The sequence below is a fragment of the Phascolarctos cinereus genome, unplaced genomic scaffold (genome assembly GCF_003287225.1).
Source record: "Phascolarctos cinereus isolate Bilbo 61053 unplaced genomic scaffold, phaCin_HiC Scaffold_9;HRSCAF=440, whole genome shotgun sequence".
Classification (NCBI taxonomy): domain Eukaryota; kingdom Metazoa; phylum Chordata; class Mammalia; order Diprotodontia; family Phascolarctidae; genus Phascolarctos; species Phascolarctos cinereus.
The window spans coordinates 252,482,869-252,502,319 of record NW_027556402.1 but is presented as its reverse complement, the minus strand read 5'-3'; positions in this window follow the sequence as shown (position 1 = coordinate 252,502,319).

Here is a 19,451-nt window from a genome sequence, read left to right as displayed (position 1 = left end):
CCGGATTCCAACCCGGGCCTTTGGACTCTACGTTCAGAGCCCTTCTGGTCACACTGTGGAAACGTGGAAGCCGAGATCGGGTCGGAGACCGGGTCGGGCTGCTGAGCGGTGCTGCCCGCTGATCCAGGTCTCCAGTCCTCCCCACACCTGTGACCCTCCTGCCCCGCAGCCCCCGGGAAGGGCAGCCATGCCTCACCTCTCCTTTCCTATTTGAAGTAATGCCTTGTTTCTCACAACCGGAACAGGAGAAAGAAAATGGTCCCCAAAGATGATGAATGTTCCAGAATCCCTTACATGGCGTGTGTTCACACATACAGAGATGATCGGGGAAAACCCAGTGGTGGAATTTACCCATTCCTAAGCCCTGTGGAGGCATCCTTGGTAACTGCAACACAAGCAGCCCTTTACAAAGTTGAGAGTGACTAAAAACCTCTCCTTGACTAAACTCTGGAGAGGCAGGGCAGGGGAGGGAGAGGGGAGAGAGTCACCTAAGCTCCTCTGAGGATGGAGATGCAGCCAGGAAGACTCTCTCTGTCTCTCTCTCTGTCTCTTCTCTCTGTCTGCTGTCTCTCTGTGTCTCTTCTCTCTGTGTGTGTCTCTGTCTCTCTGTCTTTTTCTGTCTCTGTCTCTTTCTGTGTCTCTGTCCCTCTGTCTCTCTCTCTCTCTGTCCCTCTGTCTCTCTCTCTCTCTCTCTCTCTCTCTCTCTCTTCCTCTCTCTCTCTCCTTCTCTCTCTCTCCTCTGTCTTCTGTCTCTCCTTTCTGTGCTCTGCCCTTGTCCTCTCTGCTCTCTCTAACAGGAAAACAGCCACCAGTGTTGGAGGGTCCTGAGAGCTCTAGCATTCCTCTCTCCTTCTCACGAAGCCTGCTGACAGATGACCAGCAGTGATCTGTTTCTTGTCCAAAGATAACCCCTCCTCAAGGGTCTTAGACCTGAAGTCTTAGAGGTGGAAGGGATCTCAGAGAACATTGAGTCCAAACTCTTCATTCTAGGCAGGAGGCAGCTAAATGACATTGCTGACAATAGTCAGTATGCCGACTTAGAGTCGGAGAGCCTTCAGCAGAGCCTGCCCCAGCTGTGTGCCCCTGGGGAGGTCACTTACCTCTCTCAGCCTCAGTTTGCTCATCTGCAAAATGGGTAGTATAGTAATCACACCCACCCTGTAGGGTTGTCGGGAGGATCAGAAAACACATACAAAGTACTTTGCAAATCTTAGAGCACTATATTTTGTTGCCAAGAAAACCCCAAATGGGGTGACAGAGAGTGGGACACATCTGAAAATGACAACAAAATATAGTGGGTAAATGTAGAAAAACTATTTTATTATTATAGGCCTCTTTTGCCAATAAATACATAGCTGGATGGATGAAAAACACATTTGTTAAGTAACTAGTAAGAGCAAGGAAGGTAGGTGGCACAGTGGACAGAGAACTGGGCCTGAAGTCAGGAAGACGTACCTCCCCAAGTTCAAATCCGGCCTCAGACACTTGCTAGCTGTGGGACCCTGGGCAAGTTGCTTTACCTGGTTTGCCTCAGTTTCCTCATCTGTAAAATGCAGAAAGTAAAGTATAAAGTGCAGAAGGAAATAGCAAACCAATATCTTCGCCAAGAAAACCCCAAATGGGGTCATAAAGAGTCAGACACAACTGAAAATGACTAAATGACATTACAATATTCTCCTTTTCAAGCCCACACCAACTGACCAATAACAGTGAGCATTTCTATAGCTTTTTAAGGTGTGTAAAGCATTTTATAAATATGATCTCATTTGATTCTGACAACAACCCTTGTGAGGTGGGTACTGTCTTTATCCCTATTTTTACAGATGATGAAGCTGAGGTTAACTGACTTGCCTAAGGTTCCCTAGCTAGTTAAGTGTCTGAAGCTGGATTTGAACTTGGGGCTCGCTCAGAACTCAGGCCCAGCACTTTATTCACGGTGTCCCCTAGCTGTCAGGTGTCTACCACTCTGCAATACCGAGACAAAGATGAAATAATCCATGACTTCAAAGATAGATAGGTAAATATAGATGGACAGATAAGTAGACAGGAAGATATAGTGATAGATAGGAAGATTGGTAGACAAGTAGATAGATGGATGGATATGCAGACAGACAGATGGATGGACAGATGTAGACAGAGAGATGGAAAGATAGGTAGACAAGTAGACAGACAGAAGATAGATAGGAAGAAAGGTAGGTAGGCAAAGCATTTATTTATTTTTTTGGCTAGGCAACGGGGTCAAGTGACTTGCTCAGGGTTATACAGCTAGTGAATATCATGTGTCTGAGGCCAGATTTGAACTCAGGTCCTCCTGACTCCAGAGCAGGCGCTCTATCCACCAAGCCACCTAGCTGCCCCAAAGCATTTATGTATAGGTAGCATTGTGCTAAGTGGTGAGTATAGAGAAACAAGAAAACAAGAACTTTTTTCTGATCAAGGAAGACAGAACTGAAAGGGGCAGCTGGTGTGGAGGTGGAGAAGGACACAGAATGAGTTGGAAATGGAGAGTGAGCAGTCTGACTGAGACATCCCGTGACATGTTGGTCCCAGTTCTTGGGGGGTGGTCCCTAGAAGGCCAGGCAGCTGGGTTGGCAGTGGAAGAGTGGGGAAGGTGAGCCAGAAGTGGGAGAGGAACAGAAGGCACTTGTGTCCCATTAAAGGATGACAGTCTGGCAGTGGCAAGGTGGGGGTGGGGGGATGGGCTAATAGTGCAAAGAGCTCTGGTTCTGGAGTCAGGGGAGCTGGGGTCCAATTCCACGTTTGATGGTTATTTCCGGTGTGACTTCGGGCAAGTCACTGGCCCACTTTGGGCCTCCATTCCCTCATCTGTATAAAGAGGGAGGAGAGAGATCTGAAGGCTTCTGAGGCACCTTCCAGATATCTGTGATCCTATAATGTATCAATCAATGAGCATTTATTAAATGCCTATTGTGTGCCAGAGAATAGAATTTCTCCTCGCAAGAAGTTTCGATTCTACTAAGAGGACAATATATGCATAATGATTATATACAGAATCAATTTAAAGAGACTAAGGGTGAAGACATTAAACACAGGGGCAGGCACCAGCACTTTGGGGGGCACCAGCGGGAAAGGCTCCATGTAGAAGGTGGCACTCGGTCTGAGCCTTGAAGGAAATAAGAGATTGCCAGAGGTAAAGATGAGGAGGGAACCTGTGGGGACAGCTGACCCAAAGGACCTTGGATACCCTTGCAGGGAGCGTCCACTCACCTCCTCAGCCACATCGCCATCATTTTCATGCAGCAAAAGTGGAAACTGAGACATGGCATGGATATGAATAACAAGTGGGGTGAGCTCTTGGACCTAATTGTCTCAAGGCATTTTGCAACAGTCTTCATGACCCTGTTCTCCAGGCAGTGAAACTGAGGCTCTTCAGTTATGGGTAGTAGTTCCATTGGGCACAGGCCCTTGGCTTGAGGCCCACTTCTTTCTGAAAGCTTGTCCTTAATTACCTTATACCAGTCAATGAGAGAGACCGGGAGTGAGGGGAGGTGGGAGTCCTTGGGCTCTGGCCCCATCTATCTGGCAGAGAAGCAGCCAGCCCAGTTCCCAGCTCATAATCTTTTTCTCCATCAATGAAAAGTCCATTTAGATGCAAATTATGCTTCCAAGCCTGTAAGATGTACTCATCTGTGAACTACCTCTGGTGTTTTCAAGGCAGGGATTTCTTTTCAATCATTCATTAATTCGGTGCTTATTCTGCGCTTTTCTCCTGGAGTATTCTCCTAAATTTGACTTTCAAAAACCCTAGCCACCCTTTCAGGCTCAGCTCAAATGCTGCCTCCTTCATTAATTCCACCTCTCCTGAGCCAGAGTTTCCCTATCCTCTAAACTCCCAGAGCATTTGGTTTGTGTACCTCATTTTTCCTCATGTTCCTCCATTCCCAGACTTCACACCTTTTGGCAAGCTGCCCCCCACCCCCATATCTGGAATGCCCTCCCTCCACACCCTTGCTTCATAGAATCCCCAGCTCCCCATTAAAAGCAAAGCTCAGGGGCCACCCCCAACATGAACCTTTCCTGCCCCTCCCCACCTCCACCCCACAGTGGTTAATGCCCTGTAGCTTTTAAAATGACTTTCTTTTTACCTATCTGGGTGCATGTGGTGTGCCACAGCTGAGGGTAAGCTCCTTGAGGGCAGGGACTGTTTCATTCTTGTCTTTGTCTTTCCAATGTGTGGTGCAGCTCGAGGGACAGAGGAGGTGTTGAATAAATGCTTGTTGACTTGAATGGAATTGTATCAGAGCTTGGTTTTTATGGGTCTGATTCTCCCTGAGGATACCAATCCAGGAGCAATGTTTCAGGTGGAAGTTTCAGACAAGCACATTTCAGCTCAACTGAGGAAAACCTTCCTAACAGAGAGAGCCAATCTAACTGTAGACTGGGCTCCCTTCCCCCAGGACTTCCAGCAAAAAGGGAGGGGGGTAGGCGGGGAATGGCCATTTTTAGGTTATATTGTGAAGAAGGTTCTTCTTCAGGTACGGGTTGGACCAGATGGCCATGCCATGGAAGTCCATTTTACTCTGAGGCTGATACTGGGAAGGAATTGAGAGGGACCTTGGAGCGTTGAATGTCAGATCTGGGAGACAGAGAAATTAATCTAATTCTCGTATTTTACTGAGGAGAAGCCTGAGGCTTACAACTGGGAAGTGATATTGTCTCCTTTTTGGGGGGGGATGTGGCGTGGGAAGCTTTGATCCTGGCTCATCTCCAGAGGGTTGGGTTAACATGGAGCAGGGCACATAGGGGATGGTTTTGTTAGGTCTACCCTACAAGCTGATCATGTTCATTTTAGAGAGAAGCACATGCATGCATGAGTGAAGGCAGTATTTAGGTTTGCATTGCCCCATGTTCCATACACTAGGACCCAGGATTGGTCGTAGCCTCTGTCCCGTTTGCTGCTGATGCTGCAGCCTGGGGCCAACGACTTGTCAGGGATGAGGCTGTAGTTTTGACTGCTTTTTCAATTCTCACACTCAGGTGGGTGTCATGACTCCCCAAGGCAACCACAGCCTCCTGGCTCCGCAGGAAGTGGCTCATTTCTTTCTTTCTTTTTCTCATTCTTACTCTCTCCCTCTTTCATTATCTTCTCTATTTTCCTTTCCTCCTCTTCCCTCCCTTTCCCTGTCCTTCCCTTCCCTGTCTTTCTCTGTCCTTCCCTTCCCCTTCCCTTCCCCGTCCTCTTCCCTTTTCTCATTTTCCCTTCCCTGTCCTTCCCTGTCCTTCTCTGTCCTTCCCTTCCCTGACCTTCCCTGCCCTCTTTCTGTGTCTCTGCTTCTCAGTGTTTCTCTTTCTGTCTCTATCTCTGCCTGCCTCTGCCTCTGCCTCTGTCTCTCTGTCTCTCTCTCTCCCTCCTCCTCTCTTTTCTTTTCCCCACCTCTCTCAAACAGAGAGCAGAGCAACCTTGTCTTTCTAGTCCAATAATGAAAGGGTTAAAAGAATCTGGGTTATAGACATCAAGGCCCTTAGGACTCCCTACCCTCTTGAGTCAGAGGACCTGGTTCAAACCGGACCTCTGATGATCTCCAGCTTTGTGAGCTTCGATAAGTCACTTTAGCCAATGCGGGGTCTCAGTTTCCTCAAGTGTAAAATGAAAGAGTTGGAGTACTTGAGTATGAGGTCACTTCCAGATTTAGGTCTATAATTCACCCTCCTAGGGCTAGAACTTCAGAAGACTAGAACATTCCTTCCGGTTGAGGGCAGACTTTCAAGGTGTGGTTCTAAGATCAGATCCCTGAGGGATACTTTTAGGAACATAGCATCTAGAGCTCTACAAGAGATCCAGTCCAATCCCTTTATTTTACAGAGGAGGAAACTGAGGCCTAAGGAAGTAAAGCATTTCTCCCAGGTCTCACATTTAGTGACTGAACATGAAAATCTCTTAGCTGAAAGCACACCCCAAAGTCCTCTCCTTGTGTCTCCTAACCTTACTCAAGAGGCATTTCCTATCACTATAAAATCTTTATTTTATTCAATCCCTTGACTGGAAACTGCAGATTGCAAACATTTCTACAGAGAATTGTGGCTAGGCTTGTAGGGCCTAAGGTAAACATAGAAGGACTGGAGTATTCAGGGGAAACAAGAGTTCTGAGAGCTTAGACCCTTAGGAGGCCAGCTTTGACCAACCAGAAGATGAGAATCAAGGTCAAACCCAGCTTTCTGAAAGGTCCAGATGGGGTAGCTTGTTGGAGAAGCTAGGTATGAGAAGAACAACAGAGAGGGCTGTAGAATTTAGGAGCCAGTCAAGTTAATGAAGTAGCCCAAAGAATTCTTCTGGGAGTCAGAATACTGGTTTCTAGTCCTGACTCTGCCATTTAAAAGCTTGTATGACCATGAATAAATCATGCTTCCTCTCTGGGTCTCAGTTTCCCCCTCTGTAAAATGAGGAGGTTGGATTAGATCATCTCCAGGTCCAAATCCTATGACCCTTTTGTATGGTTACCAAAATCCCTTCTGACTCTGAGATACAGAGATTCTATGACCCCTCTTTCCTCACCTGCCAAATGAGGGGTTGGATTAGATGAACTCCGAATTCTTTTCTGGCTCTAAGTCCTAGGGGACTCTCCACACCCAGCATATTGACAAAAATGGCAAAAAACTGGACATAGTCAATGTTGGCAAGGCGGTGGAAAGAAAAGCCCACTCTTGGTGGAGCTGTGAATTTTTCCAAAGTCTGTGGACAGTAATTTGTAAATGTGCTAAGAAAGTGACTAAAATGTCCAAATCCTTTAGCCAAAAAATCCCATTTACCCCAAAGACATCAGAGACAGAAAGTTCCCATATACACCAAAATAATCATATTAGCACTTTTTTTTGCATGTGCGGTAGTGAAAAAAAAAGCCCACTAGAAATAAAGTAGCTGCCCACCTATTGTGGAATGGCTAAACAAATATTGCTACCTGAATGTAGCGGAATGTTAGAACCTGGAAAAAAACAAGGAGCTTGAAGAATACAGACTCTGAGAAGATTTATATGAGTTGATACAGAGTAAAGTAAGCAGACTCTGAAAAACAAGATACATAACGTCTACAACAACGTCAACAGAAACAATCACTACGGAGGGAAAAACAACTGAGACAAGCCCTGTGTAATTATAACAGTCAAATTTGTCCTGAAGAAGAGTTAGGAAAATGCATTACCCTCTTTTCTTTTCAGAGGTGGGGGACTATGGTGTGGAATTTGCACATACCGTCAGATACGGTGGCTGAGTTGCTGTGTTTTGCTGACCTGTTTTCTTCCTTTTCAAATCTGCGTAGGGAGGCATGGCTGTCTGGGTGGGGGAGAAGGAAAGGATAGACATATTTGGAAATGAAGGGATGTAAAAACAAAAGGTAGAAATAAAAATAAGACCAAGAAATCCTGAGAAACGTTGACTCGGTGATTTGTAAGATCTTCCACAGCTCTGCAATCCTGTGGGCAGGAGCAGCCTGGCACAGTGGAAGGAATACTTGCTAAGAAGTCAGCAGACCTTAGCTTATGATCCTCCTCAGTCACAAACTTAACTCCTTCTCATGGCCCCTTCTCATGAATAGGTCCTGGGCTCTCCAAGACTAATTCCTCCATCCTTGTCCAGTTGCTGAGGGGTGAGGATGGCTCTACCCTACCCTACTCTAGTACTGTTAACTAGAGGGGAAGGCCATTTACACGGCCTCTTCCCCAACTCCACCCCCCCGCCATAAGTCACATCACGTCCTGTCCCTTCTCTCCTCTTCTGTCAAATGAGGATGTTGGGCTAGAGGTCCCTTCCAGCTCTAGAATCTACTAGCCTAGAGTGGAGCACTTTGGCCTGACCTAGAACTTAGCTATGGGGACCCAGAGTTTCTTTGGGAGCCTGGAACACTTAGGTGGAGCTCTATAGGCCATGAAGGGCTGAACTTAGCACCTTCTTCGATGAGGGATCTCTAAATGAGGATGTAAAGAAGTTTGGGTTTTATCGTTGTTCCCCTCCTCTGTATTTGTCCCCCGGCAAACAGGGTGGGTCCTGAAAAAAAAAAACGTGGGCTAGATTCACAGTGCAAAGTTAGAGCTGATGAGGCCATTCCGGCTTCCCTTGATCACACTTTCCTTTTCTAAGTGCTCATAAACCAGGCAGTCAGTCAACAAACATTTACTAAATACCTACTATGTGCTAGGCACTACAAGACAGTCCTTGTTCATGGGACACGGACACACACACACACACACACACACAGAAATACTGAGGGAAGGCACTAGAATTAATCTACCCCTTTAAGCAATGTATTTTAGGATTTATACAGAGTCACAGGCTGTTAGGACTGAAAGCAGCCTTAGGGAGCATGAAGTGCCATATATTTAGAATCAGAAGATACTTGGAGGTCAGCTAGACCAATTTTCCCCAGCCTCCTCAGCTTACAGATTCAGAAATTAAGTGCCTAGAGCCACACAAGGAATAGTGGACAGAGCTGAATTTGAACCCAGATCCTCTGTTTCCAAACCTAGCACTTTCCCCGCTGCACCAGGCTGCCTTATGTGGTCGCACCCCATCATTTTGCAGATGAGGACAATAAGGCCCAAGGAGGGAAATTAATCAGATCAGGAAGCTAGCCTGTGAAGGAAGAGCTGGGATTGTCATCTAGGACTCTACACCAGCAGTTGCTTCTGGGCTCTGAAGACCCCTGACTGAGCTGGCATCATTCTATGTGCCTGCAGCTAAGGAGGAGAGGAGGGAGGACAGGGCTGGGGGAAAGGCTTCGTTCCCACACTTCACCATTTCCCTGCATGGTGGCCCCAGAAACCACAGCTTTGATGTACTGCTGGCTCTCATCCCTCTTTCCCTATCTCTTCCTTTCCCCGCTCCTTCCTTCCTTGTCCCCGCTCCCTCCTTCCTTGTCCCCAGCTGAGCTAACAGGTTTTGCTTTGCCCCAGCTAACGTGAGCAGCCAGCTTCCCTCTTGCTGGACTGGGGAAATTGTGGCACAACCAGCCCCTGGCCATCTTGGCCATCAAGGACTGGCCCAGGGACAGGCCCAGACAGCCCAGACCAATAGATCTGGCTGATCACCATCCTTCATCCCTTAGGCTCTGAGTCCTCACCTGTCCTTCTTTCTCCCTTCCCCCGTCCCTCTTCCTTCCCCTTCTTTCCTTTTTTAGCTGCCGGTTGTCTTTCTGCAGCTCTTCGTGTGTATGTGTGTGTTTCAGGGAGGGGCAGCCTGCTATTTTGGGCTCCCTCCCCCCCCCCCTTACCCCCGCCCCCCCCCCCCCCCCCCCCCGGCTGCTGTCTGCAGCTGAGAGCAGCTGATGCTTTCAAAGGAGCCAGAAATCGCTCTGGAACTAGGTCAGTCCAACAGGGCCTTCATGTCAGTTAGCAGCCCCATTCGGCCCCGATCTGAGAGCTGTCCCATGAGCACCCAAGGCACTTGGCATCTGGGGCCAGACTCCGTCTCTCTCCTGCAGCTTCAGCATGTGAAACAACTGATGACCTGGCTCATTGTCCTCCCTGATGTTCTCACTGACCTCAGGGCTCTGGCCTTACTCCCATACAAGCCCCTTCTGTGGGAATCCGCTGCCAGCTGTGCTCAATGATTACAGGCACAGACAGGGGCCCAGAGTTAGAGCCGAAAGGGACTTTAGTTGTTCAGTCCGTTTTCAGTTGTGTCCAACTCTCTGTGAGCCCATTGGGGTTTTCTTGGCAAAGATACTGGAGGAGTTTGCCATTTCCTTCTCTAACTCATTTTACAGATGAGGAAACTGAGGCAAACAGGGTTAAGGGACTTGCCCAGGGTCATACAGCTAGTAAGCGTCTGAGGCCAGAGTTGAACTCAGGGAGATGAGTCTTCCTGACTCCAGATTCAGCACTCTATCCAAGGGGTAGCTTGGTGCAGAGGAAGGTGTACTGAATTTGTAGGTGGAGGACCTGGATTCAAGTGTCACTTTTACTACCTGAGTGACTGAGCAAACCACTAAACATTTCTAGGCCTCCGTTTCTTTATCAGTAAAATGAAGAGGTTGGTTTAGAGCAGGCTCTCTCAGCCTTTTTGTGTTATAAACCCCTCGGATAGGTGGTGAAACCTATGGACCCTTCTCAAAATGTTTTTTAAATGCATAAAATAAGATACATAGGATTACAAAGGAAACCAACTATATTGAAATACTTTTTTATTTTTAAAAATTAATTTATTTACTTTTAGTTTTCAACATTAATTTCCACAAGATTTTGAGTTCTAAATTTTCTCCCTGTTTCTCCTCTCCTCCACCCTAAGACAGGGTGCGTTCTGATTTTGACATAATTAACAGGCATAATTTTGTGCTAATATGTGATTATATGTAAATATATACATATATTAAGAAGTATAATATAGTATATCATATAGATATATGTACATGTCTACATATAGCTCTTTATGTAGGGGTGTGTGTGTGTGTGTGTGTGTGTGTGTGTGTGTGTGTGTGTGTGTGTAAAAACAAGTGCTCAGACCCAAAGCAAAGAATCCCTGGGCTAGTTCAAGGCCTTGACCTGGGATCCATGGACCCCATGTGGCAGGGGGAAGGTGGTCCCATGAATTGAATGGAAAAAAATGATGTCTTTATTTTCACTGAATTCTCACTGAATTTTAATCTTTCTTTCAATTATTAATTTAAAAGAACATGCTTCTGAGAAGGGGTTCATTGGCTTCCCCAGATCACCCAAGGGAGCCATGACCCAAAAAAGTAACATTAAGAATGAATGAATGAATGAAGCATTTATTAAGCATTTGATGGGAGCAGAGCACTGTGCAAAGCACTGGAGATATGAATAGAAAAGCAGGTCAGTCCCTGCCTTCAAAAAGCTTCCATTCTAATGGATGAGACAACAGCAAAGAATCTAAGAATGACTGATCTAGTTGCTCTCTAAATTCCCTTTCACCTAAAAGTCCTACGATCCTATTAACTCAGGAAAGGGATTTCAATGCATGAATTTCATGACAATTCAGATTGTGGCTTTGCAACTTACTATGTGTGTAACGTTGGAAAAGTCACTTCTATCCTCTGGAGCTCAGTTTCCTTATTTGTAAAGCGAGGGAATTGGATCCAGGCACCTCCAAGGCCCCTTCTTGGTCTAAATCAGTGATTCCCATGATCCCAAGCTCCTGCAAAGGTGAGATGTATTTATTCCCCAACTCACAACCAGAGGATTGAAGGAAAGGGCAGTGTTTAGCCTAGAGGAGGGAAGACTCAGGGGGAATCTGAGAACTGTCTTCAAGCATGTGAAAGACTGTGATTTGGTTGATGGGTTAGACTTATTTTCTCTGGCGTCCCAGGGTAGAACCAGGAGCAGTAGAGGGAAGTTGTTTATTTTCACAATGTTATTATTGTGTAAATTGTTCTCTTGGTTTTGCTCCCTTCACTCTGCATCAGTTCATACAAGTCTTCCAGGATTTCTCGGAAACTGTCTCTTTCATCATTTCTTGCAGCACAATAGAATTCCGTTGATCCATATGCCATGAATTGTTGAGTCATTTCCCAGGTGATGGGCACTCCCTTAGTTTGCCGTTCTTTGCCATCACAAAAAGAGTTGCTATAAATACGTTTGCATACGTGGGTTCTTCTTCTCTTTCTCTGATATTTTCAGGTTATGGAGCTAGTAGGGATGTCAATAGATCAAAGGCATACAGTGTCGCCACGTAGCCCCAGACTGTTTTCTTGAACGGTGTTGCACAGTTTCACCCAGAGTGCATTCACATGCCTGTTTTCCCACAACCCCTCCATCATTTGCCATTTCCCGTGTTTTTCGGCTTTATTAACCTGATGAATGTGAGATGGAGCCTCAGAGTTGCTTTAATTTGCATTTCTCTAATGAGTACTGTTTTGGAGGGATTTTTTTTTCGTATGGTTATAGATAACTTGCATTTCTTCTATTAAGAATGGTATGTTCGTATTAAGAGAAGACGTGTCAGTTTGGAGGATGGGTATTAATAAAGGTTCCCATTTCTGTAGCACTTTAAGGTTTTCAGTGGACTTTCCTCAAAACCACCTCCTGAAGAAGTGAGTACAAGAATTTTCCCTGGTTTACAAGTGGCTCAGAAAGAGAGTGACTTATTGCCAGTAAGTCAGATCTGGGATATGACTCTAGGTGTCTAGGCTGCCTCTCTTGGGGAGAGATGAACTGGTCTTCCAGGTGGGTAGAAGCTGTGGAGGTGAGATGCTCAGAGAGCATCCAGGGATCCTAGCATGAATCATGGAGACTAGGAGGAGGGAGAATCAGAAGGGAGACAAGTGGAGGACTTCAAGTGGCACCGTGGGAAGCAGGATGGATTTAGAGGCAGAGGACCTGGGTTCGAATCTCGAGTCTCCCACTTGCTCTCTGTGTGGCCTTGATCCTGCTTCTTGGCCCTCTCTTTAAAGCAAAGGTGTTGGTTGCTATGACCTTTGGGGTAACTTCCTGCCTGAGATCTATGATCCTATGAGCCGGAACTTGATGTGGCGGTATAAAGTCTAAATGCAACTCATCGCCCACCACGAGGATGGGGTCCTTCACTGTCCAACCCTGAGCCCAAACCTCTAAGCCAGAAGGGAGCTTAAAAACCTTTCAACTAATCCCAACAGTAGAAATAAATCCTCCCCTAAACCATTTCATGTCCCGATCCTGCCATCCCTTGGCCTTTGACTATGACCCCAAGCTCAGCGAAGTTCTGATTCTGGGCCATTGAGACATGGAACTCCTGGACCTCTGAGATGCCAACATTTGGCTGGCTCCTGCCAATGTCACTGAACAACTGGTTTCCGGTTGACATGGTCAAACTGTGTGCTCCCGTCTGACACCTCCCAGGAGCAAAGCATTTGGAGAAAATTATTTTTGTGTTCCCTGTGGGAGGTCCATGAGGCCAGAAATGTGGCTCTTGGAGCCACTGCTGGGACTGGAGAGCGGCAGTCCAATGGGAGCATTGGCCGAGGACAGTGGCTTCCAGGAACCTTGGCGGGCTCTGCCCTTTGATGGCAAAGTGTGAAATCAGGCAGCGGGGAGTGTTTGTGAGTGAAGTCATCTCACTATGAATACATCAAGGCAAATGGGATTTCGGTGTTTTTGTTTTGCTTTCTGTTGCATGACTTACGCTTCCTGAGTGGAAATGTAAAAGGTGATGAATTTATTTTTGTGAAAGAAAATTTACTTTGCTAGTGAAAAAAATCAAGTCAAGGCAGTTTAAGGAGAATCACAGAATGTTTGAGTTAGAAGAGACCTTACTGCATCGATAGAATATACATACTATATAGATCAGGGGTGAGGAATCTGTGGCCCCAATGCTACACATGGCCCTCTAGGTCCTCAAGTGCAGCCTTTTGAATGGATCCAGACTTCACAGAACACATCCCCTTAATAAAAGGATTTGTTCTGTGAGACTTGGACTCAGTCAAAAAGCTGCACCTGAGGACCTAGAAGGTTACATGTGGCCTCAAAACCGAAGGTTCCCCACCCTTGATATAGACAGAATGGACAGGCTTGGAGGGGATCTTGGAACAAAGAATGTCGGAATTGAGAGGGTCCTTAGAGCAGAAAATGTCAAAGGTGGAAGAAACCTTAGAACATAGAATGTCATAATTGGGAAGGAACTTAGGACACAGGATATCAGAGCTGGGAGGGGTCTTAGAACATAGAATATAACATGTTAGAGCTGAAAGACTCCTTGGAGCACAGAATGTCAGAGCTGGGAAGGATCTTAGAACAGAGAATGTCAGAACTAGAAGGGTTCTTAGAACATAGAATGGGAGAGCTAGAAGAGATCTTAGAATATAAACCAGAAAATGTTGGTGTATGGATGGATCTTAAAACAGAATGTGGGGTGTCAAAACTGGAGGGAACTTAGTACATGGAACGTGAGAGTTGGGAGGGTCTTTAGAACACAGAGCATAGAATGTCAGAGCTGGAACATAGAATACTTGAGTTGGAAAGGACCTTAGAACGTAAACAGAAAATGTCAGCATTTAGACAGACCTTACCACACAGAATGTGGAAAAATAAAGTCAAAGGGGAGGGTCTTAGAACACAGAATGCCACAGCTGGACAGACCTGAAAGATCACCCTGAGTAGACCAACCTCTTATTTTACAGGTGGAGAAACAGAGACTAGCCCCCCATTTAAAGCAGGAATGTTCAGTGGCGTTTGACTCTGGGAAGCTCTCTCCAAGCCATCACTCTGGTTTTCCTGCCTTCTGTACGTTGGAAACAAACACATTTGTAGAACATGATGAACCCTGAAAAGGACACGCCACATTTGGTGCTAAGTCAGCAAGCTTGATATTTGGAAGTCTCCAACCTGAGCAGTTGTTTTGCTCAGAGAGTCAGGCACTGTACTCGTTCAGTCAAGGTCAGCTTTATACTCAGGACAATCCTGAGTGATGCAGTTTGAGAGCCCCAAGAAGGCTGTCTGGCCCAGAAATGTCTGGGCCCCAAGTCAGAAATTCTGCCCTTAGCAATCCATTTCTTTGTTGTTCATTTCTCTCTCTCTCTCTGCAGGTCCTGTTTTAAGATGAAAATGATAGGGTGGATGAGAGAAAGGGGTTGTTACTGCATTCATTACCCTTTCTGGCGGGTCTGTTCTTGCCTGTTGGATATTCTACATGTCAATGTCTAAGACCCCTCCTGAGTCTGATATTTCATGTCCTGTTATAGCACAAAGGGAGTGCAGGGCAAGGCGGTAGAGTGTGGAAAGCTTGGGACTTGGTGGTAAGGAGAACATTCATTCAAATCCTACCTCAGATACTAACTGGGTAACATGGGCAGTGATTTAGCCACTCCCAACCTCAGTCTCCTCAACTGTAAAATGACACGTAGGAAACCCTATTTAAGAGTTATCTATTTATAGGTTCCCAGTCATCTTCCTCGATGGGGAGGTAGCCTGGGGCTGGAGAGGAGGGGAGACACTGGGTGGAGAGCCAATTCTTTCACAGTATTGCCCTGAGCCAGCCCTGAATTGTGTGCCCAACACCCAGTGAAGTTTGCACTTTTCTCTTCCCCTTCTAAGTTTTGCAGCCCAAAGGGGCTGCCCCACCCATCTGGAAGAAATAGATACCACCGACTCTTGTGGAAATGAAATGGTGCCAAGTGCACACTGAGCTTTGTCTGCAGGAAATTGATCTAGAAATGGGAGCCCTTCTCATGGGTGAGGGGTGAACTCAAGCCCAGCTCCAACACTATCTGTGAGATCCTAAGACAGTCGCTTCTAGGGGCCTCAGTTTGCTCATCTGTAAAACAAGAGAGTTGGACTTTTTGCTCCTACAGTCCCTTCCAGCTTGAAATCTATGGTCTTTGGCCCCCATGACTCCAAGAAGGAGGCTAAAGCGCTAAGATGTCAAGTGAGTTGCTTAAGATCACTTGGACAAGAAGAACTGGGCAGATTTAGGATTCAAACTTGCCCCCACTCCCGCTTAATTCTGGTCCATTTTCTCTGTTAATTATTTCCAATTTATCCTGTTTATCACTTGTTCATATGTAGTCGTTTGCATGCTGTCTCTCCCATTAGAATATAAGCCCCTTGGCTTACTGGTTCTGTTTCTCTGGATCCCCAGCACTTAGCACAACATCTGGCATACAGTAGGTTCTTCATAAATGTTCGGCACTGTCCTGCTTCACTTCTTGAGGTCTCAGTTTCCCCACATGGTCAGACCTGGACTGTGACAGCTGGATAGAGGATGGTTTGGAGGACTTGAGGCAGAGATCAGTTAGGAAGCTATTGTGGGAGTTAAAGTGGCCTGAAGTAGACTGGTGGCTAAGCGATGGAGAGGAGAGAATGACCTGAAAGATGCTGTAGAGATACAGCCGAACATCCTTGGCATTCAGTTGGCTGGGGTAGGGTAGGGGCATGAAGGAATGGGACGACTCTTAAGACCTAGAAGAGGAATGATAACACCCTGGCAGAAACTGGGAAGGGGGGGGATTTGGGGAGAAGGGCAATGAGTTCCATTTCATATGTGGTGAGTTTGGGATGTTGATGGCTGGAGATACCCAATAAGAGGTTGGCGGCCCAGGATTTGAGAGGGTGATGAGGGCTGCTAGTAGCTGTCTAAAGTCTGAGCCCTGGGGGAGTGGGGAGCAATTTGAAGAGATCTCTCTTCCTGGCTGTTGTTTAACTGTATAAAATACTCCATAGAGTTCCAGTAGGAACAAGATCCCTCTCTCCCTTTACCCCATCTTCCCCATAACCATTCAGGGATTACTTAGGCAGCATTCCCACCTGTACCTGCTTGGCCCTGGAGAAGGGTTGATTTGAATGCTTTGAAACTTTTGGACTGGGACTCCTGAATCCTAATTCGGTTCAGTTTGGCAAAGCTCTGACTCTGAGACAATGGAGAAGGGAGTTGGGAAGTGAAGAAGCGAAGATGCCCAGGAGGCAAGAGGAAAGATCTGGAGCTCTCCCAGCTTCAGTTTCCTCCTCTGTAAAATGATGTAGTTGGACTAGATCAGGGTTGGGCTTTTTTTATCTTTATTGTCTTATGGACCCCTTTGTCAATCTGATGAAGTCTATGAAACCCTTCTCAGAATCATGTTTTAAAATGCATAAAATATACAGAATTACAAAAAAGTAATTATATATAACTATACAGAATTAATGTAATTATTATATAACTATATATCAATTATATATAATTAATTATATTGGAATACCGTTTTCTAAATAGTTATGTTTTTTATCGAGTATATGAATCAAAGGTTAAGAATTCCTAGACTGGATGTGCTCAATTGTCCTTTTCAGCTCCAAATTCAGGATAATATAATGTATTCCTGCTCTTAGGCATCTCACAGTCTCATAAGGGAGATGTCAGTCAGTAGGCATTTCTTAAGTGTCTAGTACGCGCTGGCCGCTGCCATGCTAAGCACTGAGGATACAAAGAAAGGCAAAAGCATGGTCCTCCCTGCCCCCTTTCTCAGTCTAATGGGGAGACAAATCACCGTGTACAAATGGGATATATCCAGGGTACATGGGAGGTGTGATGGATGAGCCCAGAGCAGAAACGATTGAGCTGCAGGGGTATTGACTGACTGGTGGCCAGGGCTGTCTCCTGCTCTTTGTGCTGCTTTTTGGGAGCAGTAGAGAGTGCTCTTGGCATGTGTCAAATTCATGCATGAAATCATCCCGTCCACGTCTGCTCAGCTCCAGAGAAAACAGGAAGTGAAATTGATAGACATTGACCAACCTGGTTTCAATTTGCAGATTGAGTCAAGTAGCCAGGCTCCGCTTTGATGGCACGAGGCATGACGAATCAATGAGATTTTTAAAATGATTCTTTCAGTTTCAACTAGATAAAGTGTTCTTACTAAGGCAGGTGAGGGGCCGATCTCTGAATGACTGGCTCCCAACTGGGACAACTCTGTCTTTTGTCTGGTAAAGCACCTGGGAGTTTTCTTCTGTTCAAGCCTGAAGCAGGCACTTGAAAGGAACATGACAGTATCATATGGATTTGTTACCAAAGCGCTCAGCCCTGACTAATTCTGCCTCCGCTGATTCACCTCCTCAAAAAAAAGAAAGGAAGAAAGAAAGAAACAACCAAAAACCCCATGTGGTCTCAGCCCAGAAATAATGCTATAGCCCCGGGCTCTGAGACTCTCACTCAGCCCACTATGGCACGTTCGGGGCATGTTGTGAAACTCGACTCCTTTTTGTAAGAGAAAATGAAGTCAGTGAGTGGGGAGATCTGACCAGAATGGGGGCATCGACAATAATAACAAAATCTTTCTCATTATCGGGCTTACTAGTCATTCGCCGGAAGTGGAAATGAGTGGGATAAGCAAGGGGACTGCCCACTCATTCCTGGGGTTTATCCATGTCTTTCCATTTCCTCCTTTGTTATTGATGTAGCTCGGCAGAGTGGAATCGTGAGCTACTTTTTCCTAATACTGTCATTTTTTTTGGACGATGTGGAATGTGTTTTTTTTGGGGGGGCGGGTGCAGAAAGGAGGGTAGAGACCATCTGGCTCTGAGCTTCTGAATTGTGCCAGGGGAGGCTGTCCGTGTGGCACAGGAGAAAAACACTGAGCCAGGATCTGGTCCTGCATTGACAACTACAAAGTTAGGTGATCTTGAGCAAGGTCTTTCCCTTCTTTGACTCTGTTTTCCCCCCTGCAAAAATGAAATGGTTGGACTGATGTGCTCTAAGGCCCTTCCTAGCTCTGACATACTATATTCCATGTTCTAAGGTGCTTCCCTGTTCTGACATATGTTGTTTTATGTTCTAAGGGTCCCTTTCAATTCCAATGTTGTATGTTGTGTGTTCTAAGGTCTCTTCTTGTTCTAACATTCTATGTTCTAAGGCCCATCCTGGGTCTGAAATTCTATATCATATGTTCAAAAGTTCATTCTAGTTGTAACATTCTATGTTCTAAGGTCCCTTCTAGTACTAATATTACGTGTTCTAAGGCCCATTCTGGGTCCCTTCTAGTTCTAACATTCTATGTTCTAAGTTCTCTTCTAGCTCTAATAGTTTGCATCTTACGGTCCCTTCCAGCACTATTATTCTACATTCTAATGATCCTTCTAGCTCTGACATTCTGTCTGCTGTCCTGAGGCTCTAGGGGGCAGTTTGGTGCAGTTGATACAACACTTGGAATCATTAGGATTTGAATGCAAATCCCTCCTTAGGCTCTTACTGCTTAAGTGACCCTGGGCAAATCGCTTAACTTCTCTCAGGCTTGGTATCCTCATCTATAAAATGGGAATAGTAGCCACTCCCAAAGGTTGCTTTGAGGCTCAAATTTAATCATCTGTGTAAAGTTCTTTTCAAACCTCAGAGGACTATATAGATGTCAGTCAACCACAAGCATTTATTAAGCACTTACTGTGTGCAATGTGGGGCAGCTAGGTGCCAAGCCTAGAGTCAGGAAGGCTTATCTTCAAATCCAGTCTCAGATACTTACTAGCCTTGGGACCCTGGGCTAGTCACTTAACCCTGTTTACCTCAGTTTCTTCATCTGTAACATGAGCTGGGGAAGGTAATGGCAAACCACTCCTGTATCTTTGCCAAGAAAACCCCAAATGGGGTCACAAAGAGTTGGGCATGACTGAAAACCAAACAACATGTGCAATGTTGGCTATCATTATTACTAATGTTCCTTTTAGCTCTAATATTCTATGTCTGAAGTGCTAATGTTAGAGCAGCTAGGTGGCACAGTGGATAGAGCACAGGCCCTGGAGTCAGAGGATCTGAGTTCAAATCTGACCTCAGACCCATAACACTCACTAGCTGTGTGACCCTGGGCAAGTCACTTAGCCCCATTGCCCCTAACCAAAAAAAAAAAAGTGAAGTGCTAATGTCCCTTCCAGCTCTAGCGTTCTGAGATTCCCTCCAAACTCTGCCATTTTGTAATATTTGAAGACACTCTTTGAACTTTTCCCCAAACTTGAGATTCATAATTAACCTATTCCCCAATACTTCTAAACTCCATCTTCATCATCATGGTCAACCTTATTATCCTACATCCTGGACTGGAGAAACAAGAATTCACTAG